This window comes from Bombina bombina, chromosome 4 (assembly GCF_027579735.1).
Source record: "Bombina bombina isolate aBomBom1 chromosome 4, aBomBom1.pri, whole genome shotgun sequence".
NCBI lineage: Eukaryota > Metazoa > Chordata > Amphibia > Anura > Bombinatoridae > Bombina > Bombina bombina.
Window position 1 is genome coordinate 820,547,504 of NC_069502.1, and position 27,247 is coordinate 820,574,750.

General features: G+C 39.0%; 1 pseudogene; it reads right to left on the reverse strand.

The window, feature by feature from the left end:
- The window catches only part of LOC128657911 (gastrula zinc finger protein XlCGF26.1-like), a 37,776-nt pseudogene extending 20,589 nt beyond the window's left edge, over positions 1–17,187 (reverse strand).
- Positions 17,188–27,247: the final 10,060 nt, after the last annotated feature.

Sequence of the window (27,247 nt, forward strand, 5' to 3'; positions counted from 1 at the left end):
TTTCAAGGTTTAAAGAATATAGAAAAGATAGCTACCAACTGATGTCAATCAGACATAATTCAAAAAAGTTTCCAGTTGTCAGACAAGGCAACATTATCAACCTCCTGGACAGAATCCCATACAAAAATAATTAATAGGACACATATTACGCCCGCAGTGAAAGCAAAATGGGATACATTCTCTGATAATAAATGTTGTAAATGTAGATTTCCAGCACCTTATTAGCTAAATAAAATTACGGGACAAGTACATCTTTTTCCTTTACGGAGAAACAATAATCCAGGTAAATATTAAGTTTGTAAAATTATTTTGACAGGCAGATCTTTAGTTTTAAAAAAATGGAAGTCCAAAAAGAGCCTAGATTTGAGTGCATTAACAAAATCTATGCTAAATTAATAATAGAACAATTTGATACCTCTATAAACTCAGAAATTAAAATCAAAGCCTCTTTTTGGCAAAAGGAAAAAAACTTAAAGGGACATTATACACTCATTTTTTTCTTTGCATAAATGTTTTGTAGATGATCTATTTATATAGCCCATAAAGTTTTTTTAGTTTTTTTTTAAATGGATAGTTTTGCTTATTTTTAAATAACATTGCTCTGATTTTCAGACACCTAACCAAGCCCCAAGGTTTTAGGAGAATACTGACGTATACCTATTCCAGCTTGCTTCTGTTTGTGTAAAGGGTCTTTTAATATGCAAAGGAAGGGGGAGTGTCTGATATTTCCCACTTGCAGTGGGTGTTCCAATAACCTTTTAAACAGAGCTAAACTGTGAGCTTCTATGTAAGTTTTTAAACTGTTTTATACTGGACTTTTATATCATTATCGGTGCATATTATTCTTTATAGTAAAGTATTACATGCAGTTATATGAAAATTTGTGTATACTGTCCCTTTAAACAGTCATATCCCAAAGAAATACAAACCTTGTTACATTTCCATTTAGGGGGTCAAAGTTCTTGACATACGCAATAGAAAGAAATCAATATCCCAATTTAATGGTATGAAATTAAATGTTATTTGTATAGCTCTTTTTTGTTTAGTTTTTTTAAAACCCAAAAGGGGAAAACACAGCTTTTAATAAAACAGTAAACCAGCAATAATTTACAATGCTGCAATTAATTGTGATTATGTGTGTTTTTGATGATGTTATGTTATTTCAGAGTCAAAATGCCAACGTGGTATATATCCCTATATTTGCAGGATGATGCTTCATAAAGTTGTTAATGGTGCATTTACTTTTATGTTTTGACCAGATTATGTTTGTAAAATCGTCTTGCGTGACGTAAAGGCGATGCATTACATTTGAGTCTATATGGGGATATATAATTAGTTTGCAGTGCGACTGGAGTAGCTCTGGATCAGATAAACTCAGTCTAAATCTTGCCTAGTAATATGATAATTGCATGAGTAATATGATAATTGCATGAAACTATGTTAAAAATGTAAGTTACTAGAAGTGTAATAATTTCATTGAGTGATATAAAAGACAGATATCTGATTTGAGTAAATATTATATAGGATTTTATTCAAGTAACTCTATATAGACATACATTCATTAAGACAATTAAAAGATTGTACTAACCTATTTGAACCGGATCCGGTGTTAAAATGATTAAAAAACTGTGATAAATATATCTTTTTCTAATAATACTGCGTTCCTAGAAATACATATGTTGTATTTTCTAGCTTCTTACATATGTATCTTAGAGACTAGAGCGCAAACGAGACTATTAGTTGATATGAGGAATAATGCATATAATATGTATATTTATACAATAAAATATATTTATACAATAAAATTGGAATAGAAAATTATGCAAAAGCGCATTAGCCCGGGGCTTGTTGCTTAAAAATTTAAACGGTACCTTAAAAATAGCAGAAATGATCAAGTCTGTGTACTATACCGGTATAGTTATTCTGTGGATCGTGTCTGTTGTGGCAAACTTTTTGATCCTGGAAGCCCACCAGGGGGTCTCATGAAATAGTATCTAAAAGTGTAAGCAAAAGCAACAGTTTGTTACTTTAATTGTAATCCTTTTTTGTTGAAATGTGAAGGTTACGATCTTCTGTATCCTTTGTTGGAGGACCCACCAGGGGGTCTTGCACGGTCCTTCAGGTGTATTTTATTGTTCAAAATACAATTTTTCCTTTTTCTTGCCAATTTCTTAGCTAGATGTTGTCCGACTTTATTCTCTTTTCACCTTTGTTGAGCGGTTAGTCAGAGAAGTTTTCACAAGTATCAAACGGTGGAGTGTTTTGAACTCTTGATTTTTGTGGGTCCCTTTTTATGTCAGTTAGCGGAACAAAGAAGAAGGGGGGTACCGGAGGATTCACACTTTAACAGAGATCTGACTTGTTTTCAGCTATCTCCTTGTAAACGGTCCTCTTTCTTTGTACCTTTCGTAATTTATTCCGGTTGCAGTTCTATGTTCTTATCTTTAGTGTAGAGCTGCTGGATGTATTCTTGTTCAGATGAACAAGCTGAAAAAAGGATCCTGGGTCTCTGGAGCAGTACGTTTGGACGCGTTTCGGCTGTCACCTGCAGCCTTTTTCATACATAATGCTCCATTGCGGTTTGGCGGTCTAATTTAAACCTCCAGTCTATTCTCCCATTGGTTGATATTTACTTTGTAGTTGTCTCAGTTCAGATACCTTTGAATCTTTAGAGGGACAATTATTTGATATATCTTGGCCTTATTTTTATGATAAATTTGAACTTAATGACATAAAAATGAGATAATATGAGAAAATATGAGAAAATTATGGGACAAAAAACGATGTATATGACTGGGAATAAATTAAATTAAACCGTTATTAACAGATGAAGATATTTGTCAATCATATGTTTATAGTAACAAAATGAAAAAAAAAATCAAATTTTATTTTATCAAATTTTATGAATTATTAAGATCAAATTCGTTAAAACAGTTGGATTAAATTCATTTTATTACACTTCTAGTTCGTGAATGATTAGTGGACTTGGTTACTTTATGTTGTCTTATGTCTGGATACTGGGCTAAATGTAGAAGTTAAAATATAATGTCTTTGTCTGGCACTATGTGTGTCTGTAATCAACAGATAAGTCACCCTAAAAAAGGAACAAGAGAGAATCCTAAATAAAGGTCTAACATTCGCTCCAACAAATAAACTAAATAAATTCAACGCATATATAGATATACAAAATTTCGTTAGAAACCTAACTTTGAAAAGATACTTTTCCAAAACACCACTAGAAAAACAAGTTACAGGTTCACAAACAAACAACACAAACGGCATTATACATTCTAACCTCAAGAATAAATCAACATTTTACCCAAAACACGAAAAAGGCCCATGTATAGAAACTTTTGAGAAACTTGTAAATGAAGATCTAAGAAAACTAAAAATTGAGAATAATTCTAAATTTAAAACAAATAACCTAACAAAAAAAGAAAGAGAAACATTAGAAAACATGGAAAAAGATCAAAATATCGTGATTAAGGCAGCGGATAAGGGTGGAGGGATTGTTGTTCTAAACAAAGAACACTACTTAAGAATGTGTAACGAATTAATCCAAGATGATAACACCTACAAAAAATGCATTAGGAATCCGACCAGTTTTTACAAATTAGAACTAAAAATGATATTAACAGATGCTTTAACAAAAGATATATTAACAGAGAAAGAATTTGACTATTTACTACCAAAATTTCCCAAAATACCACTTTTTTACACTTTACCAAAAATCCATAAAGACATAAAAAACCCACCAGGCAGCCCCATTGTATCGGGAATTAATTCCCTCACCTCCAACCTTTCCGAATATGTTGACAAATACCTTCAGAAACATGTTATAAATCTAGAAAGCTATATAAAAGACTCCACACATGTAATAAAATTAATAAAGGATATAATATGGACCGAAGAAATGTGGCTTATAACGTGATGTCTCTTCATTATACACTTGCATTAAACATATAGATGGATTACAAGCAGTTGACCAGTATCTGAGTAGTGATAAAGAAATGTCATCAATACAAAAAGATTTCATACTAGAAAGCATAAAATATATTTTAACCCATAACTATTTTTTCTTTGAAGGAAACTTCTATAATCAAATCTGCGGAACCGCAATGGGCACCAGGTTTGCTCCCAGTTACGCTAACCTATTTATGGGGCTATGGGAAACAGAATTTCTAACAAATACTCAATTGGGAGCGAACCTGGTATGCTTCAAAAGATATATAGATGATATCTTAATGATTTGGAAAGGGGAAAAGTCAAGTTTTGAGGAATTCTATAACAAAATGAATAACAATGAAAAAAATTTAAAATTTACGTATGAAATCAGTAATGAAAAAATCATCTTTCTTGATTTGGAAATTTATATTGATAATAACCAAATCAAGAGTAAAACACACTTTAAAACAGTAGATAGTAACAACTATATCCATGCAGAAAGCTGCCACTATAGTAAATGGAAAAATAATATCCCTAAAGGGCAATTATTAAGAATCAGAAAGAATTGCACAAAGGAAGAAGATTATATAGAACAATCAAAACTATTAAAAAAGAAATTTATAGAAAGAGGCTATAAAAGTGAAACTATAGACAAACAAATAGAAGTAATAAAAAACAGAGATAGAAATGAAATAATTTACAAACAAAATATTGGCACAAAGAAAGAAAAACCAAAATTGCCATTTATAACCCAATATAATCAAGATCATAAGAAAATTGAAAAAATTATAAAAAAACATTGGAGTATACTTAAATTAGATGAAAAATTAAAAGACCAAATAGGTGAAAAACCTGAAATCATCTACAGAAGAGCTAATAACTTAAAAACCAAACTAGCACCCACTGACCTAAAAAAGAAAAAGAAACCAGACAGAGACCTTAAAGGCAATGAAATAAAAGTTTTTTTTCCATGTTTTGCCTGCAAGTCTTGCAGAGATTCAGAAAAGAGAAAGAAATTTAAATCCAACGTCACCGGAAAAGAATACAACATAAAACATCAAATCCGATGTACAGACAAAAATATAATCTACCTGCTTGAATGTTTTTGTGGAAAACAGTACATAGGAGAATCCACCAGACCCGTTAGGGAGCGAGTGAGGGAACATATACTATCTATAGAGAACGCAGAAGAGGATAGAAATAAGGATCTCCCTGTACCACAACATTTCTTAAAATGTAACAATTGCGACTTAAAGAAATTCAAATATGTTGCAATAGATAAAATAAATCAAAACTGGAGAGGAGGTGATATAGAGAACGAGTTATTAAAATTAGAGTATAAGTGGATCTATGAACTAGAGACAAAGGCACCAAAAGGATTGAATATTGATTTCAGCATTACACCTTTCCTGAAATATTAAGCTAAATATCCACAACTCGAGTGGAGACTAAAATCCTCAATTCTAACATCCACTTATAAATATCAGACACAAGTCAACCAAAGACAATGAAGTCAATTAACACTTTAAAAGCAAGAAGTGTAAAACGAATCTAATCAATCTAACCAATTTGCTTTAAATATACATGAATACCTAATTTATTGAATATATTATATGTACTCATATCCACTATTGACTAAAATTCGATTTATCTGTTGATTACAGACACACATAGTGCCAGACAAAGACATTATATTTTAACTTCTACATTTAGCCCAGTATCCAGACATAAGACAACATAAAGTAACCAAGTCCACTAATCATTCACAAACTAGAAGTGTAATAAAATGAATTTAATCCAACTGTTTTAACGAATTTGATCTTAATAATTCATAAAATTTGATAAAATAAAATTTGAATTTTTTTTTCATTTTGTTACTATAAACATATGATTGACAAATATCTTCATCTGTTAATAACTGTTTAATTTAATTTATTCCCAGTCATATACATCGTTTTTTGTCCCATAATTTTCTCATATTTTCTCATATTATCTCATTTTTATGTCATTAAGTTCAAATTTATCATAAAAATAAGGCCAAGATATATCAAATAATTGTCCCTCTAAAGATTCAAAGGTATCTGAACTGAGACAACTACAAAGTAAATATCAACCAATGGGAGAATAGACTGGAGGTTTAAATAAGACCGCCAAACCGCAATGGAGCATTATGTATGAAAAAGGCTGCAGGTGACAGCCGAAACGCGTCCAAACGTACTGCTCCAGAGACCCAGGATCCTTTTTTCAGCTTGTTCATCTGAACAAGAATACATCCAGCAGCTCTACACTAAAGATAAGAACATAGAACTGCAACCGGAATAAATTACGAAAGGTACAAAGAAAGAGGACCGTTTACAAGGAGATAGCTGAAAACAAGTCAGATCTCTGTTAAAGTGTGAATCCTCCGGTACCCCCCTTCTTCTTTGTTCCGCTAACTGACATAAAAAGGGACCCACAAAAATCAAGAGTTCAAAACACTCCACCGTTTGATACTTGTGAAAACTTCTCTGACTAACCGCTCAACAAAGGTGAAAAGAGAATAAAGTCGGACAACATCTAGCTAAGAAATTGGCAAGAAAAAGGAAAAATTGTATTTTGAACAATAAAATACACCTGAAGGACCGTGCAAGACCCCCTGGTGGGTCCTCCAACAAAGGATACAGAAGATCGTAACCTTCACATTTCAACAAAAAAGGATTACAATTAAAGTAACAAACTGTTGCTTTTGCTTACACTTTTAGATACTATTTCATGAGACCCCCTGGTGGGCTTCCAGGATCAAAAAGTTTGCCACAACAGACACGATCCACAGAATAACTATACCGGTATAGTACACAGACTTGATCATTTCTGCTATTTTTAAGGTACCGTTTAAATTTTTAAGCAACAAGCCCCGGGCTAATGCGCTTTTGCATAATTTTCTATTCCAATTTTATTGTATAAATATATTTTATTGTATAAATATACATATTATATGCATTATTCCTCATATCAACTAATAGTCTCGTTTGCGCTCTAGTCTCTAAGATACATATGTAAGAAGCTAGAAAATACAACATATGTATTTCTAGGAACGCAGTATTATTAGAAAAAGATATATTTATCACAGTTTTTTAATCATTTTAACACCGGATCCGGTTCAAATAGGTTAGTACAATCTTTTAATTGTCTTAATGAATGTATGTCTATATAGAGTTACTTGAATAAAATCCTATATAATATTTACTCAAATCAGATATCTGTCTTTTATATCACTCAATGAAATTATTACACTTCTAGTAACTTACATTTTTAACATAGTTTCATGCAATTATCATATTACTCATGCAATTATCATATTACTAGGCAAGATTTAGACTGAGTTTATCTGATCCAGAGCTACTCCAGTCGCACTGCAAACTAATTATATATCCCCATGTTCTAATAACTATCTTTTTAGTTACAGGTGGTTTTTTCTGAGGTAAAACCACAGTTTCTAGTGCTTTTTTGCCGCTAATAGTTCACACCAGTACTTAGGGTATATTTGACAGTTGCTCCTTTAAAAAGCAACTATCATAATTGTCCATTTGAGTCTATGGGGGGTAGTTATCAAGCCGTCAACCTCAAATACGCTGCGTATTCCGCAGCGTATTTGTGGTGAGGCTGATACGCCTTAGTTATCAAAGGCTCGAGACCGGCAAAAGTAGAATTTTGTGACGTCAGCTTCGATCCGCCGGACTCAGTCCGACACAGATCGATTCTTACGTCACTCCAGATGTTCCGCACACAAGTGCGGCACATTCTCACTACTTTTGCTAGCTATCAAAAAACTAGCAGGTACGCTCGGCACTTTTACGGCCCAGCGTACCTGGTTTTCAAAGCGCCAGCCTGGAGGCGGCGGATCCCATAGGAATCAATGGGAGTCTGACCATAGCGAAAGTACAAGTTCGCTGCTGACAGACATCCCATTGATTTCTATGGGAGCTGTCTACACCTAACACCCTAACATGTACCCCGAGTCTAAACACCACTAATCTGACCCCCCCTACACCGCCGCAACTAAATAAAGTTATTACCCCCTAAACCGCCGCTCCCGGAGCCCACCGCAAGCTACTCTATACATATTAACCCCTAAACCGCCGCTCCCGGAGCCCACCGCAACTATAATAAATGTATTAACCCCTAACCCGCCACTCCCTGAACCCGCCGCAACCTATATTAAATGTATTAACCCCTATCCTGCCCCCCCTACACCGTCGCCACCTATAATACATTTATTAACCCCTAATCTGCCCCCCCTACACCGTCGCCACCTATAATAAATTTATTAACCCCTATCCTGCCCCCCACTACGCCGCCGCCACTGTAATAAAATGATTAACCCCTAAACCTAACCCTAACCCTAACGCCCCCTAACTTAAATATTAATTAAATAAATCTAAATAAATTAACTCTTATTAACTAAATGAATCCTATTTAAAACTAAATACTTACCTTTAAAATAAACCCTAATATAGCTACAATATAAATAATAATTATATTCTAGCTATCTTAGGATTTATTTTTATTTTACAGGTACCTTTCAATTTATTTTAACCATGTACAATAGCTATTAAATAGTTATTAACTATTTAATAGCTTACCTAGCTAAAATAAAGAGAAATGTACCTGTGAAATAAATCCTAACCTAAGTTACAATTACACCTAACACTACACTATACTTTAATAAATTATTCCTATTTAAAAATAAATACTTACCTGTAAAATAAACCCTAAGATAGCTACAATGTAATTAATAATTATATTCTAGCTATCTTAGGATTTATATTTATTTTACAGGTAACTTTGTATTTATTTTAGCTAGTTAGAATAGTTATTAAATAGTTATTAACTATTTAATAACTACCTAGCTAAAAGAAATACAAAATTACCTGTAAAATAAATCCTAACTTAAGTTACAATTAAACCTAATACTACACTATCATTAAATTAACTAAATAAACTACCTACAAAGAACTACAATGAAATACAATTACATAAACTAACTAAAGTACAAAAAATAAAAAAAGCTAAGTTACAAAAAAAAAAAAATTAAGTTACAAACATGTTAAAAATATTACAACAATTTTAAGCTACTTACACCTAATCTAAGCCCCCTAATAAAATAACAAACCCCCCCAAAATAAAAAAAATCCCTACCCTATTCTAAATTACATAAATTTCAAAGCTCTTTTACCTTACCAGCCCTTAAAAGGGCCATTTGTGGGGGCATGCCCCAAAAAGTTCAGCTCTTTTGCCTGTAAAATAAAAATACAACCCCCCCCCCAACATTAAAACCCACCACCCACATACCCCTAATCTAACCCAAACCCCCCTTACAAAAACCTAACACTAATCCCTTGAAGATCATCCTACCTTGAGTCGTCTTCACTCAGCCGAGCCACCGATGGAACTGAAGAGGACATCCGGAGCGGAAGAAGTTAATCCTCCAAGCGGCGCTGAAGAAATCTTCCATCCGATGAAGTCATCATCCAGGCGGCGCTGAAGAAGTCTTCGATCCGGCCGATGTCATCTTCAAAGAGGCGCTGAAGAGGTCTTCTATCCGGGCGAAGTCATCTTCCAAGCCGGGTCTTCAATCTTCCTTCCGCCGACGCGGAACCACCTTCTTCACCGATGGACTACGATGAATGACGGCTCCTTTAAGGGACGTCATCCAAGATGGCGTCCCCTCAATTCCGATTGGCTGATAGGATTCTATCAGCCAATCGGAATTAAGGTAGGAAAATCTGATTGGCTGATGGAATCAGCCAATCAGATTCAAGTTCAATCCGATTGGCTGATCCAATCAGCCAATCAGATTGAGCTCGCATTCTATTGGCTGATCGGAACAGCCAATAGAATGCGAGCTCAATCTGATTGGCTGATTCCATCAGCCAATCAGATTTTCCTACCTTAATTCCGATTGGCTGATAGAATCCTATCAGCCAATCGGAATTGAGGGGACGCCATCTTGGATGACGTCCCTTAAAGGAGCCGTCATTCGTCGTAGTCCGTCGGTGAAGAAGGTGGTTCCGCGTCGGCGGAAGGAAGATTGAAGACCCGGCTTGGAAGATGACTTCGCCCGGATAGAAGACCTCTTCAGCGCCTCTTTGAAGATGACATCGGCCGGATCGAAGACTTCTTCAGCGCCGCCTGGATGATGACTTCATCGGATGGAAGATTTCTTCAGCGCCGCTTGGAGGATTAACTTCTTCCGCTCCGGATGTCCTCTTCAGTTCCATCGGTGGCTCGGCTGAGTGAAGACGACTCAAGGTAGGATGATCTTCAGGGGATTAGTGTTAGGTTTTTGTAAGGGGGGTTTGGGTTAGATTAGGGGTATGTGGGTGGTGGGTTTTAATGTTGGGGGGGGGGTTGTATTTTTATTTTACAGGCAAAAGAGCTGAACTTTTTGGGGCATGCCCCCACAAATGGCCCTTTTAAGGGCTGGTAAGGTAAAAGAGCTTTGAAATTTATGTAATTTAGAATAGGGTAGGGATTTTTTTTATTTTGGGGGGGTTTGTTATTTTATTAGGGGGCTTAGATTAGGTGTAAGTAGCTTAAAATTGTTGTAATATTTTTAACATGTTTGTAACTTAATTTTTTTTTTTTTGTAACTTAGCTTTTTTTATTTTTTGTACTTTAGTTAGTTTATGTAATTGTATTTCATTGTAGTTCTTTGTAGGTAGTTTATTTAGTTAATTTAATGATAGTGTAGTATTAGGTTTAATTGTAACTTAAGTTAGGATTTATTTTACAGGTAATTTTGTATTTCTTTTAGCTAGGTAGTTATTAAATAGTTAATAACTATTTAATAACTATTCTAACTAGCTAAAATAAATACAAAGTTACCTGTAAAATAAATATAAATCCTAAGATAGCTAGAATATAATTATTAATTACATTGTAGCTATCTTAGGGTTTATTTTACAGGTAAGTATTTATTTTTAAATAGGAATAATTTATTAAAGTATAGTGTAGTGTTAGGTGTAATTGTAACTTAGGTTAGGATTTATTTCACAGGTACATTTCTCTTTATTTTAGCTAGGTAAGCTATTAAATAGTTAATAACTATTTAATAGTTATTGTACATGGTTAAAATAAATTGAAAGGTACCTGTAAAATAAAAATAAATCCTAAGATAGCTAGAATATAATTATTATTTATATTGTAGCTATATTAGGGTTTATTTTAAAGGTAAGTATTTAGTTTTAAATAGGATTCATTTAGTTAATAAGAGTTAATTTATTTAGATTTATTTAATTAATATTTAAGTTAGGGGGGCGTTATGGTTAGGGTTAGACTTAGGTTTAGGGGTTAATCATTTTATTACAGTGGCGGCGGCGTAGTGGGGGGCAGGATAGGGGTTAATAAATTTATTATAGGTTGCGGCGGGTTCATGGAGCGGCGGTTTAGGGGTTAAACTATTTATTTAGTTGCGGAGAGGTGCGGGATCAGCAGGATAGGGGTTAATAATTTTATAATAGAGGGCGACGGTATAGGGGGGCAGGATAGGGGTTACTAGGTATAATGTAGGTGGCAGCGGTGTCCGGGAGCGGCGGTTTAGGGGTTAATACATTTATAAGACTTGCGGCGGGGTCTAGGAGCGGCGGTTTAGGGGTTAGTAACTTTATTTAGTTGCGGGGGCCTCCGGGGGCGCCGGTATAGGGGGTAGAACAGTGTAGTTTAGTGTGAGTGCTTAGTGACAGGCTAGCAATAAAGCTGGGAAAAAGCCGAAGGGCAGCGAGATCGGATGAGTGATAACTGTCACAGTCCGCTGCTCATCGCCCCGCGGCTTTTTGACAGCTTTATTTGATAACTTAGGCGAACGTATTCAAGGTCCGCGGCGGCGAAGGTAGGCGAGCTTAGGCGGACGTATTGGGCCGGCGAAGCCAGAAAAGTAGACGGCTTGATAAGTAGCCCCCTATACCCGTTGGTTTAAAATAAATAAAAAAACAACAACAACAAAAAAAACACACACACCTACAATCGCCTGTGACGTCACACACGTAAACACACTTGGTCCATGCACCCCTTAGATAAATCACACATGTACACCTGCGCAAGGGCATCCCTTAGTCACATCACACACATAGGGGTCAATTTATCAAGCTCCGTACAGATCTTGATGCCCCGTGTGTCTAAAGACCGCTGCTCCATAACCTGTCCGCCTGCTCTGAGGCGGCGGACAAAAATTAACCCAATCGAATACGATCAGGTTGATTGACATCCCCCCGGCCGCAAATCTGCAGGGGGCGGTATTGCACCAGCGGTTCACAAGAACTGCTGGTGCAATGATAAATGCCGACAGCGTATGCTGTAAGCATTTATCGATGTGCAGCGTACATGATACTCTACATCGTATCATGTCCACTCGCACTATAATAAATTGACCCCATACACTCACCTGTACTGATTTTGTCACAGATTTCCTGCTTCAAAGCTTCCAGGTCATTAGTCTGTTCAGCATTAGATGTGACTTCAGTCTTAAAATCACCTGCATAGATCATATACGGTCACAGTTTAGCTTTTTTTTGCACTGCACAAAGAAGTTGTAATTAATATTAGAATGGCAAACACGCACACTAACCAGCACAATGCATCCCTCAGACACATCACACACGTACACTCACCTGTGCCCTGTATCCCTCAGACACATCACACACGTACACACACCTGTGCCCTGTATCCCTCAGACACATCACACATGTACACTCACCTGTGCCCTGTATCCCTCAGACACAGCAAACACGTACACTCACCTGTGCCCTGTATCCCTCAGACACATCACACACGTACACTCACCTGTGCCCTGTATCCCTCAGACACATTACACACATATTCTCACCTGTGCCCTGTATCCCTCAGACACATCACACATGTACACTCACCTGTGCCCTGTATCTCTCAGGCACATTACACACATATTCTCACCTGTGCCCTGTATCCCTCAGACACATCACACATGTACACTCACCTGTGCCCAGTATCCCTCAGACACATCACACACGTACACTCACCTGTGCCCTGTATCCCTCAGACACATCACACACATACACTCACCTGTGCCCTGTATCCCTCAGACACATCACACACATACACTCACCTGTGCCCTGTATCCCTCAGACACATCACACACGTACACTCACCTGTGCCCTGTATCCCTCAGACACATCACACACGTACACTCACCTGTGCCCTGTATCCCTCAGACACATCACACACGTACACTCACCTATGCCCTGTATCCCTCAGACACATCACACACATACACTCACCTATGCCCTGTATCCCTCAGACACATAACACACGTACACTCACCTGTGCCCTGTATCCCTCAGACACATCACACACATACACTCACCTGTGCCCTGTATCTCTCAGGCACATTACACACATATTCTCATATGTACACTTGCCTGTGCAAGTGGAGCAAAATCATTAACCATACAATTAGTGTGACCTTGTGCACAATCATCATTAAATACATGACATTTTCAGATAGATTCACTTTTATTATCTAATTTGTTTTGTTCCCTTGGTATCCTTTGAAACCAAGAGAATGAAGAAAATTAGATTATAGAAGTTAAATTCGAAAGTTATTTAAAATTATATTCTCTCTGTATCTATCTGAAAATGTCATGTCTCTGATGAGGATTATGCGCAAGGTCACACTAAGGGTAACGTTAACGGTTCTGCTCCCCATTCTCTCTACCTCATGAAAGAAAAATTAAAGGGACATAATACTCATATGCTAAATCACTTGAAACTGATGCAGTATAACTGTAAAAAGCTGACAGGAAAATATCACCTGAGCATCTCTATGTAAAAAAGGAAGATATTTTACCTCACAATTTCCTCAGCTCACCAGAGTAAGTTCTGTGTAAAAAGTTATACTTCACCTGCTCCCAGCTGCAGGTAAAAAAATTAAAAAAATGAAGAAATGAACAGCAGCCAATCAGCATCAGCAGTGCTGAGGTCATGAACTCTTACTGTGATCTCATGAGATTTGACTTAACTCTCATGAGATTTCATAGTAAGCTTCCTTTACCTGATTGGTGAAATAATATGAGAGTACACGAAGCTCATCCTTTCATTTGTCCCGGGACAGACATACTGATTTGCTGCTTAGAAGTCCTTTACAATGGGAGGTGGCTACTGAGGAACTTTTGAGGTAAAATATATCTTTCTTTTTTACATAGAGATGTTCAGGTGATATTTTCTAATCAGCTTTTTACAGCTATGCTGCATCACTTTCAAGTGTTTAAACATTTGGGTATTATGGCCCTTTAAGGGTTTCATGTCCCTTTACCGAGGCTGACATTTATTTAGCGCACCCTAAACTTTAAATGGATAGCGCAGGATTTGCTACTAACGCTCATATTACATTGGCGACAAAAAGTGTTACACTCGAGCACATTACAAAATAGTACTGGAAACTTAGTGCTTTTAGAGACCTGAAGTAAAATGTAAAAAACAAAAATAATCCTTTCATGAATCAGATAGAGAGTAATTTTATACAACTTTACAATGTACTTCTGTTACCAAGAGAATGAAGCAAATGCTGGGAGCTAGCTGTACACATCTGCTGAGCCAATGACAAGAGGCATATCTGTGCAGACACCAAACATCAGCTAGCCAGTAGGGCATTGCTGCCCCTGAGCCTACCTAAGTATGCTATTCAACAAAGGATACCAAGAAAACACAGAAAATTAGATACTAGAAGTAAATTGGAAAGTTTGTTTAAACTCTATCCTCTATCTGAAGCACAAAAGTTTATTTTGACTTTACTGTCCCATTAAAACACATATTTAATACATTAAAATTAAGTATTTCACTTAGAGTTATACATATTTAATACAAAAACAAGGTTTATTATTGAAATAAATGTTCTAATAGTGATTTAAAGGGATATGGTCTATGATCTGGTGCACAAAGGTGTATATGTGTATATATATATATATATATATATATATATATATATATATATATACATACAGGGAGTGCAGAATTATTAGGCAAATGAGTATTTTGACCACATCATCCTCTTTATGCATGTTGTCTTACTCCAAGCTGTATAGGCTCGAAAGCCTACTACCAATTAAGCATATTAGGTGATGTGCATCTCTGTAATGAGAAGGGGTGTGGTCTAATGACATCAACACCCTATATCAGGTGTGCATAATTATTAGGCAACTTCCTTTCCTTTGGCAAAATGGGTCAAAAGAAGGACTTGACAGGCTCAGAAAAGTCAAAAATAGTGAGATATCTTGCAGAGGGATGCAGCACTCTTAAAATTGCAAAGCTTCTGAAGCGTGATCATCGAACAATCAAGCGTTTAATTCAAAATAGTCAACAGGGTCGCAAGAAGCGTGTGGAAAAACCAAGGCGCAAAATAACTGCCCATGAACTGAGAAAAGTCAAGCGTGCAGCTGCCAAGATGCCACTTGCCACCAGTTTGGCCATATTTCAGAGCTGCAACATCACTGGAGTGCCCAAAAGCACAAGGTGTGCAGTACTCAGAGACATGGCCAAGGTAAGAAAGGCTGAAAGACGACCACCACTGAACAAGACACACAAGCTGAAACGTCAAGACTGGGCCAAGAAATATCTCAAGACTGATTTTTCTAAGGTTTTATGGACTGATGAAATGAGAGTGAGTCTTGATGGGACAGATGGATGGACCCGTGGCTGGATTGGTAAAGGGCAGAGAGCTCCAGTCCGACTCAGACGCCAGCAAGGTGGAGGTGGAGTACTGGTTTGGGCTGGTATCATCAAAGATGAGCTTGTGGGGCCTTTTCGGGTTGAGGATGGAGTCAAGCTCAACTCCCAGTCCTACTGCCAGTTTCTGGAAGACACATTCTTCAAGCAGTGGTACAGGAAGAAGTCTGCATCCTTCAAGAAAAACATGATTTTCATGCAGGACAATGCTCCATCACACGCGTCCAAGTACTCCACAGCGTGGCTGGCAAGAAAGGGTATAAAAGAAGAAAATCTAATGACATGGCCTCCTTGTTCACCTGATCTGAACCCCATTGAGAACCTGTGGTCCATCATCAAATGTGAGATTTACAAGGAGGGAAAACAGTACACCTCTCTGAACAGTGTCTGGGAGGCTGTGGTTGCTGCTGCACGCAATGTTGATGGTGAACAGATCAAAACACTGACAGAATCCATGGATGGCAGGCTTTTGAGTGTCCTTGCAAGGTGGCTATATTGGTCACTGATTTGTTTTTGTTTTGTTTTTGAATGTCAGAAATGTATATTTGTGAATGTTGAGATGTTATATTTGTTTCACTGGTAAAAATAAATAATTGAAATGGGTATATATTTGTTTTTTGTTAAGTTGCCTAATAATTATGCACAGTAAAAGTCACATGCACACACAGATATCCCCCTAAAATAGCTAAAACTAAAAACAAACTAAAAACTACTTCCAAAAATATTCAGCTTTGATATTAATGAGTTTTTTGGGTTCATTGAGAACATGGTTGTTGTTCAATAATAAAATTAATCCTCAAAAATACAACTTGCCTAATAATTCTGCACTCCCTGTATATATATATATATATATATATATATATATATATATATATATATATATATATATATATATATATATACTGTATTTATTTATTTATTTATATGTATGTGTGTGTAAATATACAGATGTCTATGCACAAAGGGACTCAGCAAGGTCACAATATCCGACCTCCATATGTTACCGCGCCTGAGGCATTGGCTTTTGCAATAAAATTTTAATTTTAACTTGTAATACGAGTACAAGAATAGGAGCACTATAGATTTAACTTGAGTGGAGTTAGCACTCAGCAGTGCTTATATTTTTGTGCTTCATTTGTAATCTAGCCCTTAGTTATTCATACATGAGCTGCTCACTGACTTGTCTCTGCTGTGTAACCATCTGAGAAAATATAACTGTTATTTACATGAGGCAAAATGTCACCATCACAGAATATTTCATTTACTTAACCTCTTAATGACAGACGTACCCTGTACCTCTGTGGTCGTTTTGGGTTTAACTAGCACAACTTCAGAAGCAAGACCTGCGCTATATCCGGCGGATATTTAAGGGTAGTGTGTTAATTATTGCTAATCACCTGTAGCCGTATTTATAGGAACTTCATCCTGCTCAGGCTTCACGTGATCACACACATACGGTTCTTCTCTGTACTCAACTGCTGAGCCATCTGAAGGCGTCACATCCATACGACCTGTACAATAAGAATATACATGCATATGTGTAAGTTATTTGTAGTGCTCATGGGATATATCAATTTCTCTCTCATTATATATAACGAAAAATCTTGTGAGAACGCAAAAAAATTACTATGTGCACACAAGAGAATTATTTAGTAGACCCACACTTACCTGTAACTTACATACCTAACACACAATATATGTGCACACTCACCTGTAACCCACATACCTAACACACAATATATGTGCACACTCACGGTAACTCACACACAATATATGTGCACACTCACCTGAAACTCACATACCTAACACACAATATATGTGCACACTCACGGTAACTCACACACAATATATGCACACTCACCTGAAACTCACATACCTAACACACAATATATGTGCACACTCACGGTAACTCACACACAATATATGTGCACACTCACCTGTAACTCACACACAATATATGTGCACACTCACCTGTAACTCACACACAATATATGTGCACACTCACCTGTAACTCACACACAATATATGTGCACACTCACCTGAAACTCACATACCTAACACACAATATATGAGCACACTCACCTGTAACTCACACACAATATATGTGCAGACTAACCTGTAACTCACATACCTAACACACAATATATGTGCACACTCAACTGTAACTCACACACAATATATGTGCACTCACCTGTAACTCACACACAATATATGTGCAGACTCACCTGTAACTCACATACCTAACACACAATATATGTGCACACTCACCTGTAACTCACGTACCTCACACACAATATATGTGCACTCACGGTAACTCACACACAAGGTATGTGCCCACTCACCTGTAACTCACATACCTAACACACAATATATGTGCACACTCACCTGTAACTCACGTACCTCACACACAATATATGTGCACTCACGGTAACTCACACACAAGGTATGTGCCCACTCACCTGTAACTCACATACCTCACACACAATATATGTGCCCACTCACCTGTAACCCACATACCTCACACACAATATATGTGCACACTCACCTGTAACTCACATACCTAACACACAATATATGTGCACACTCACCTGTAACTCACATACCTAACACACAATATATGTGCACACTCACCTGTAACTCACATACCTAACACACAATATATGTGCACACTCACCTGTAACTTGCATACCTAACACACAATATATGTGCACACTCACCGGTAACTCATGTACCTCACGCACAATATATGTGCACACTCACCTGTAACCCACATACCTAACACACAATATATGTGCACACTCACGGTAACTCACACACAATATATGTGTACACTCACCTTAAACTCACATACCTAACACACAATATATGTGCACATTAACCTGAAAATCACACACAATATATGTGGAGATTCACTTGTAACTCACGTACCTCACACACAATATATGTGCAAACTAACCAGTAACGTACCCCACACACAATATATGTGCACACTCACCTGTAACTCACGTACCTCACACACAATATATGTGCACTCACCTGTAACCCACATAGCTCACACACAATATACTGTATGTGCTGACTCACCTGTAACTCACGTACCTCACACACATAATATATGTGCACACTCCCCTGTAACTCACACACAATATATGTGCCGACTCACCTGTAACCCACACCATATATGCACAACCACCTTGTGTACAATCACCTGTAACCCACACCATATATGCACAACCACCTTGTGTACAATCACCTGTAACCCAAAAACACACAACACCCATGCTACCTTCATCCCTGAGACACATGCACACTCACCTGTAAACCTGTGTCCCGGAGACACAATACACATTCACCTGTAACACATATCCCTCAGACACAAAATATGTGCACAGTTACCTGTGACCTGCATTCCTCAGACACAACACACGTGCACACTCACCTTTAATCCATGTCCCTCAGACACAACATACATGCACACTTACCTGTGACCTGCATCCCTCAGACACACCACAAGTGCCCACTCACCTGTATCCTGTGTCCCTCAGACACACCACGAGTGCACACTCACATTGACTGATGCTGTCACTGGTTTCCTCATCTGGTGCTTCCAGCTGACGTGTCACACACAGATCTTCTGTTCTCTCAGCTTTCACTATATCAGCGTTATCTTCATCTGTACAAAAAAGTAGATTCAGTTTTTATATCACATGATCTAGTTTTTTATAACTTTACCATAACACAGTTTGTGCATTTCCCAGACAGACAATAACAACAGCAAATTCACACATTCTCCTTTTCTCTCTCATCCCTTTTTTTTTTTTACCGTGAGCCTCTATATAACAGTATACAAAATACAACATGAACTAAACAAGGGTTAAACTCATTGTGTTATCTGCGCTTATAAACCAGACCGTAAACTACAAGGGAGAGCAGTAAGTAACTGTGTGCACAGCCCCGGCAGACTCTCACGTATTACTACTCACCGGCAGGGAGGGAGAGCAGTAAGTAACTGTGTGCACAGCCCCGGCAGACTCTCACGTATTACTACTCACCGGTAGGGAGGGAGAGCAGTAAGTAATTGTGTGCACAGCCCCGGCAGACTCTCACGTATTACTACTCACCGGCAGGGAGGGAGAGCAGTAAGTAACTGTGTGCACAGCCCCGGCAGACTCTCACGTATTACTACTCACCGGCAGGGAGGGAGAGCAGTAAGTAACTGTGTGCACAGCCCCGGCAGACTCTCACATATTCCTACTCACCGGCAGGGAGGGAGAGCAGTAAGTAACTGTGTGCACAGCCCCAGCAGACTCTCACGTATTACTACTCACCGGCAGGGAGGGAGAGCAGTAAGTAACTGTGTGCACAGCCCCGGCAGACTCTCACATATTCCTACTCACCGGCAGGGAGGGAGAGCAGTAAGTAACTGTGTGCACAGCCCCAGCAGACTCTCACGTATTACTACTCACCGGCAGGGAGGGAGAGCAGTAAGTAACTGTGTGCACAGCCCCAGCAGACTCTCACGTATTACTACTCACCGGCAGGGAGGGAGAGCAGTAAGTAACTGTGTGCACAGCCCCGACAGACTCTCACATATTCCTACTCACCGGCAGGGAGGGAGAGCAGTAAGTAACTGTGTGCACAGCCCCGACAGACTCTCACGTATTACTACTCACCGGCAGGGAGGGAGAGCAGTAAGTAACTGTGTGCACAGCCCCGGCAGACTCTCACGTATTACTACTCACCGGCAGGGAGGGAGAGCAGTAAGTAACTGTGTGCACAGCCCCGGCAGACTCTCACGTATTACTACTCACCGGCAGGGAGGGAGAGCAGTAAGTAACTGTGTGCACAGCCCCGGCAGACTCTCACGTATTACTACTCACCGGCAGGGAGGGAGAGCAGTAAGTAACTGTGTGCACAGCCCCGACAGACTCTCACGTATTACTACTCACCGCCAGGGAGGGAGAGCAGTAAGTAACTGTGTGCACAGCCCCGGCAGACTCTCACGTATTACTACTCACCGGCAGGGAGGGAGAGCAGTAAGTAACTGTGTGCACAGCCCCGGCAGACTCTCACGTATTACTACTCACTGGCAGGGAGGGAGAGCAGTAAGTAACTGTGTGCACAGCCCCGGCAGACTCTCACGTATTACTACTCACCGGCAGGGAGGGAGAGCAGTAAGTAACTGTGTGCACAGCCCCGGCAGACTCTTACGTATTACTACTCACCGGCAGGGAGGGACCAATGTATTTCAGTCTGATGACTATTCATATCATCTGTCTCATCCTCTTCCTTCACATTTAATAGCCCAGTGCCCGGGTTTTCCTCTAGACGCCCTGTAATTACAGCAGGAAGTTACCTGATAGAGCACAGTACAGGGTGTAACATAAACTTATATAACAGCAGTTTGTATGTTGTATCTTCTTTTACAATAATATCCTGAAGCCTAATTAAATCACACTTTGTATTAAATGCAGCCACTTACAGCAATGAGTAATACTGAATCACTTTGGGAAGAAATTGGCACAGATTTTATATAATACAATTTAAATAATAAAAAAATAAGTACAGTAGCTCAGCTAAGAAGAAAAAAAAATCACAATTTAAATGTTTAAAATGGCCAAAATAAACCAGTGTCTTGGAATACTGTAGTCACATCGTACGTACCTAACTACTTGACCCAACTTAATTTGTGCCTACCTCAGTATGCTCTCATGACAAGCACTGCTGTCATACATAAAGCATGCTCCTGAGCCTACTTCAGTGTGCTCCCATGACAATCACTACTGCCTCATATAGAGCATGATCCTGTACCTACCTCAGTATGCTCTCATGACAAACACTGCTGCCTCATATAGAGCATGATCCTGTACCTACCTCAGTATGCTCTCATTACAATCACTGCTGCCTCATATAGAGCATGCTCCTGTACCTACCTCAGTATGCTCTCATTACAAACACTGCTGCCTCATATAGAGCATGCGCCTGTACCTACCTCAGTACGCTCTCATTACAAACACTGCTGCCTCATATAGAGCATGATCCTGTACCTACCTCAGTATGCTCTCATTACAAACACTGCTGCCTCATATAGAGCATGCACCTGTACTTACCTCAGTATGCTCTCATTACAAACACTGCTGCCTCATATAGAGCCTGATCCTGTACCTAGCTCAGTAGGCTCTCATTACAATCACTGCTGCCTCATATAGAGCATGCACCTGTACCTACCTCAGTATGCTCTCATTACAATCACTGCTGCCTCATATAGAGCATGATCCTGTACCTACCTCAGTATGCTCTCATTACAAGCACTGCTGCCTCATATAGAGCATGATCCTGTACCTACCTCAGTATGCTCTCATTCCAAACACTGCTGCCTCATATAGAGCATGCGCCTGTACCTACCTCAGTATGCTCTCATTACAAACACTGCTGCCTCATATAGAGCATGATCCTGAGCCTACCTCAGTATGCTCTCATTACAAACACTGCTGCCTCATATAGAACATGATCCTGTACCTACCTCATTATGCTCTCATTACAAACACATCTGCCATATATAGAACATGCGCCTGTACCTACCTCAGTATGCTCTCATAAACATTGCTGCGATATATAGAGCACGCTCCTGTGCCTATCTCAATATGCTCTCATGACAAACATTGCTGCCATATATAGAGTGCGCTCCTGAGCCTAATTAAGTATGCTCTTATGACAAGCACTACTGCCATATATACAGCACGCTCCTATGCCTACCTCAGTATGCTCTCATGACAATCACTGCTGCCATAAATAGTGCATGCTCCTTGTCACGGATACCAGGCTGCCAAGGCGACCCCCACCCCCCTACAACCTAAGTCACTGTTTATTATATTGTTTTTGCTTTTTTTGTGGCTTACACATTGTCCTAGACTCGTTCTGTCCTGTGCTCGCACTGTTTGTACCTCCTCATGGAAGAGCTGATCGCTTACCGCCTGACCCCTTCCTGGCTGGCCGGGCTCACGGAACTACTACCCAGCCAAGCTACCCCGGAACCCCGCTGACCTTTACCGTAGGTCGCTCCAGCGGCCTTTTGTCACAGAGTTCCGCTCTTTTGGGGATTAGTACCCCCTAGGGAGGGCAAGAGGTGGGATGATTGCCGGAAGGGAGCTCCCTTGTGAACTTGGGGTTTCGGACCCCCCTACAACTCCTACACCGCCCTGGCTTACCCTGTGTACCTTTGACCAGCTGCTGCTTCGGCCCCCATCGACGGATCATGACACTTTTTGGACTGGGACACCTTGGGGACCGGGGCTCTCCACTGGTACCTGGAAATAGCCGCCGCTCCCTCAGGATCACCACAAATACACTGCCTCTGTATTACGGGGACTCTATGGGACTATGGCTCCTATGGGGGCGCCAGTCTGTCTGGAGGGGCGGGAGATCTGGGGGTCAGATAAGACCCTTATGATGGGCAGTGTGTATATAAGAAAAAGAAGGGGAGTGGTGTGAGTGCTAGCTCTAAGGTATATTTGCTATCTGTTCCTATAGGGGATCATTGATTCCTAAGAAATGATCCAAAAAATATTGTGCAAAGAAAGGAAGTGTGGGACAGAATCCAAGCTGGAAATTGAAGACTCCCTCTGTGTTTGACACAGGATTTCTTGAAGTGGACGAGATTCACAACGCTTGCTGGTCTGACGTCACCATCTATACCGGAGCTCCCAACGGACTGTCAATACACGTTTGTATAGCGGAGAACTGTGAGTTACAAATCTGTGCACAGCCGAAGAATCTATTTCTGATATTGGTGCAAGACACTATACACCAACGAATAAGTCACAAACCATTTGGGAATATTTTAGCTTAACATACAAGTATTGGCTTTGTTTTATTGTTTTTTGCTAATCGTTACCATAAGATACAAAAATAGCGCTATTTAATATGTAAGATTGCTACCTACAATTGATAACATATCATTGCTGAGGTACGCTTAGTATTAAATATATTGATTATTATAGATGCCGGCATCTTATAGCAACTTTAGTGTGCTACATTAGCAATTTTTAGCATTTTAATAAATCTTTTGTTACATTTTGTACAAATCACTTCTTGTCACCTTGTCTCATCTGTTTTTTTGTATTGGGAACATTTAGAAATACTATAAACAGTAATATTGATCACTCTACAACATAGTACTATCACTTTAAAACATAATAATATCACGGCAAAAAATTGTCTACACAAAATTTGCAAGGTAGGCTTCATTTCTTTGGAGCGCTTCTGTCCCACACTTCCTTTCTTTGCACAGTGTGTATATAAGCAGTGTGTGTTTCACAATAAAGTCTGTTCGTGTTTCACCTTAAAGGGACAGTTCACCCAAAAAATGTCTCCCCTTTAAATTGTTCCCACTGATTCATTTTACCTGCTGGAGTGTTTTAAATTATTTACAAGTAGCTCCTTTACCCCTATTTTGGCATTTGAAATAGCTGATTTAGCCTGTGGTGTCCCATCCTATACTGAAAATTACTATACTGGAGTAGATTATATTGAATAGCCTAAGTAAACACAGCCAGCAGAGGAGATTACACTCTCAGTGGGGGGCATGCTAGTTAAGTAATAAAATGATCATTTTTCATTGTTCTCTCTAAGTATTGAGCTTTGGTTTTCTAGACAATTATAAGATAGGGAAGCAAGTGTGTGTACACAAAGTGATAACACAATGAGATCTGATATTACCTGAAGCTCAACCCATTGTAATAGGCTGTGGTTCAAAAGCACAAAACCAGGGGGTGGAGTCTGGTGCACACAAGAATGGTCGCATAATCTTGCTGCTCTGGTCCTGACTATGCTATATTCAACCTTACCTATTGTTTATCACAGAGTTGAACCATGAGAAACCCCTTGAGTACACCCTGGACTCCTATCTAGCAGCTGGCAAAAGCCAAATTTAACTTCTTGTGCTACATCTTTAAATTGGGATCGGAGCCCTATCCTGACTCTGCATAAGTGGCAGCCATCTTTCCAACCTTGTGGCTGCAGGATTTTACAAATTCACCCGGGCTCCCAAGTCACGCTGAGGACTGTTGCCATTATTTAGACCCCCCCTGCGGGTACCCTTTGTGGGCCTGTCGTTAAGGAGCAGTGCCACCTCACCAGTCACTGCAATTTAAAACTATTCTCATAGCATTATACAGCGTTACTTCGTCAATTTGCCTTATATTTATTATGCCATGGAGACAGCTATAAATATTTTGGAGGAGCTGCGCTGTCTACTTGAATCTCATAGCGCTGCCTTTGAAGAGAAGCTGCACGCGGCATTTAGCTTTACAGAAAATTATGCTTCGCAAAACACATACAGCCTGAGCAGGTCTCAGTGAAATGTGGAGGCTGTGGTGTGGTGGAGCTCCAGCATCTGCTGCCTGCCAATGACGAAGCTCATTCTGCTCCTGCAGAGCTCACAGTCCGAGATGTCAAGGCTAAACTACCGGATGACAATATAGAGAGCTCTATTGCCCAATCGAGTGAAGACAAAATCCATGGAACAAGCGGTTTCTTGAATATTTGACACTCGCTATTTGCATCTACTGAGCTTCCTGCTGCGGAGCCTTCAGTGTGGGTAGCCAGTGCTGAACAGACAACAACTTACACGATGGGCTGTAATTCCAAAATGAGGGCATGTAAAGATTCTGGGGACTCTACTGGCCTAATATGCATGCACCCAAAAATAACGTTCTGTGCACGAATAGTGATGATACCTACCATCCTTCCCTGTACAATTTCACTGCAACTAAGGTGGAGCCTTGAAGGCAGGACTGGGACTGGTCATGACAAGCACCCTAAGATTCTTTCCTACACAGGTTTGCTGTATCTAACATGGGATCCTGGAGGTTAATTACAGGCTGTTTGTGGAGATTGAGGCAAGAACCAGTAGATGCATAGCCTGCTGTATTGCATTTGGTTCTGGCTTTGCTACATGGTGCTGGTTGGGACATAGTTACTCTAGTCTAACTACCTGCCCATTTGCAGCCTGCATATGTCCATTCTAACATATGGCAATGAACGGTAGTCACAAAGCTTGCCTTAGTTTTTAGTGTTCCTATAAGGCTGTTAAGTTAAATATCATAATAAGATCTTTTCATCTGGGTGTCAAATTCTATAAATATTATGCTCTAAACTATGAGAATGCTCCTAATGTTGTTCTGGTTTGGCTATGGGTCTATTTGAAGCTTATAAATATATGTTCACCCTGGACTGTGACAAGTAACTGTAGTCACACAGCCTGTTCAGTTGTGTTGTATTGCCTTAGTTTTAATGTATCATTTGATGTTAAGTTAAATATCACAATATGATCTTCTCATGTAGATATCAAATCCTATCAATACTATGCTCTAAACTGCGAGAATGTCCCTCATGTTTAACTACGTGTATATTTGCAGCCTGTGTCTGTCAACTTTTAGATCCCATGGTACTTACTCTCTTAGGACACTTTGTCAGACCCATAGTTTCAGACACCTTGCACTCTCTATGACCCTTTAGCCGTTTGCTGTTTATCAATTCCTACCTTGGTATGAATATGCTTAAAAAAAGGATAAACTTATATGCTCTTGTACCACACATAGTAGCTAGCTTATAGGACTGCCTCTTCACTTGCACCCCAGAACATACTTTAGTCAGAGCCCTATTTGCATTTCTAGTGATTTAAACTTTACTTTATTTTTCACTCTGGGGCGGCGCCTTGCTGTTAGCGGTCTCGACGGCGAGACGATGAGTCCCTAACTTCAGCATTTAGGTGTTTGTTAGATTATCATAAATTTACCAGTTTAAACATTAGAGCCACATATACACCTTTTATAAAATTAAATAGCTGTTCACATGGGTTTATCCATTACCTCCCTTGTAGGCTTAAGATATGATTCTGGCTATCATTTTTCCTATTGCTAATATTCTACAACAGTCCACATCTAGGTGCTCAACAAGAGATCTCATTTTCTCTTCTGTTTACCTAGCAGAGGAATCCACCTGGCTTACAGTCCATATCTTGTTTGGCCCTTGAGACCTTTTTCCTGTGACAACACCAAATGATGCCACTAGCTTATTGACCCCTACATCCTATTTAGATATAACCCCCAGGATTAAGTGTAGCTCCCTCTACTAAGTACTTAAAAGTTGTAAATTAGTTATTTTCTGGCAGAGCCCCTTCTATAACTTCTTAACGCTATACTGTTCTGTTAAAGTACTACAAAAATAAAAAATGAGGTTTACAAGATGAGACGCAAAGTGGCCTCTTCACTTTCAGATGCCTTCTATAAATAGTATTACCACTTAAGCACTTGAGTTCCAAGAGTGGCCTCCTTAATCCATTTTATAGGGTTTATAAGTAGAACACCCACCATTAATGATGAACACTGCATTCTTTCCCCGAACTTTACAGCGCAATACTAACTATTCAGAGATTAGTGTCATTTTAATGTGATGTACGTAAAGCTTTCTAATTGTATTGTAATCATATGCTTTGTTTTCCCTTTGTTTGCTCATCGTATATTTTTTGTACACCTGTACATGAACCTCAATTAAAAAAAGCAAG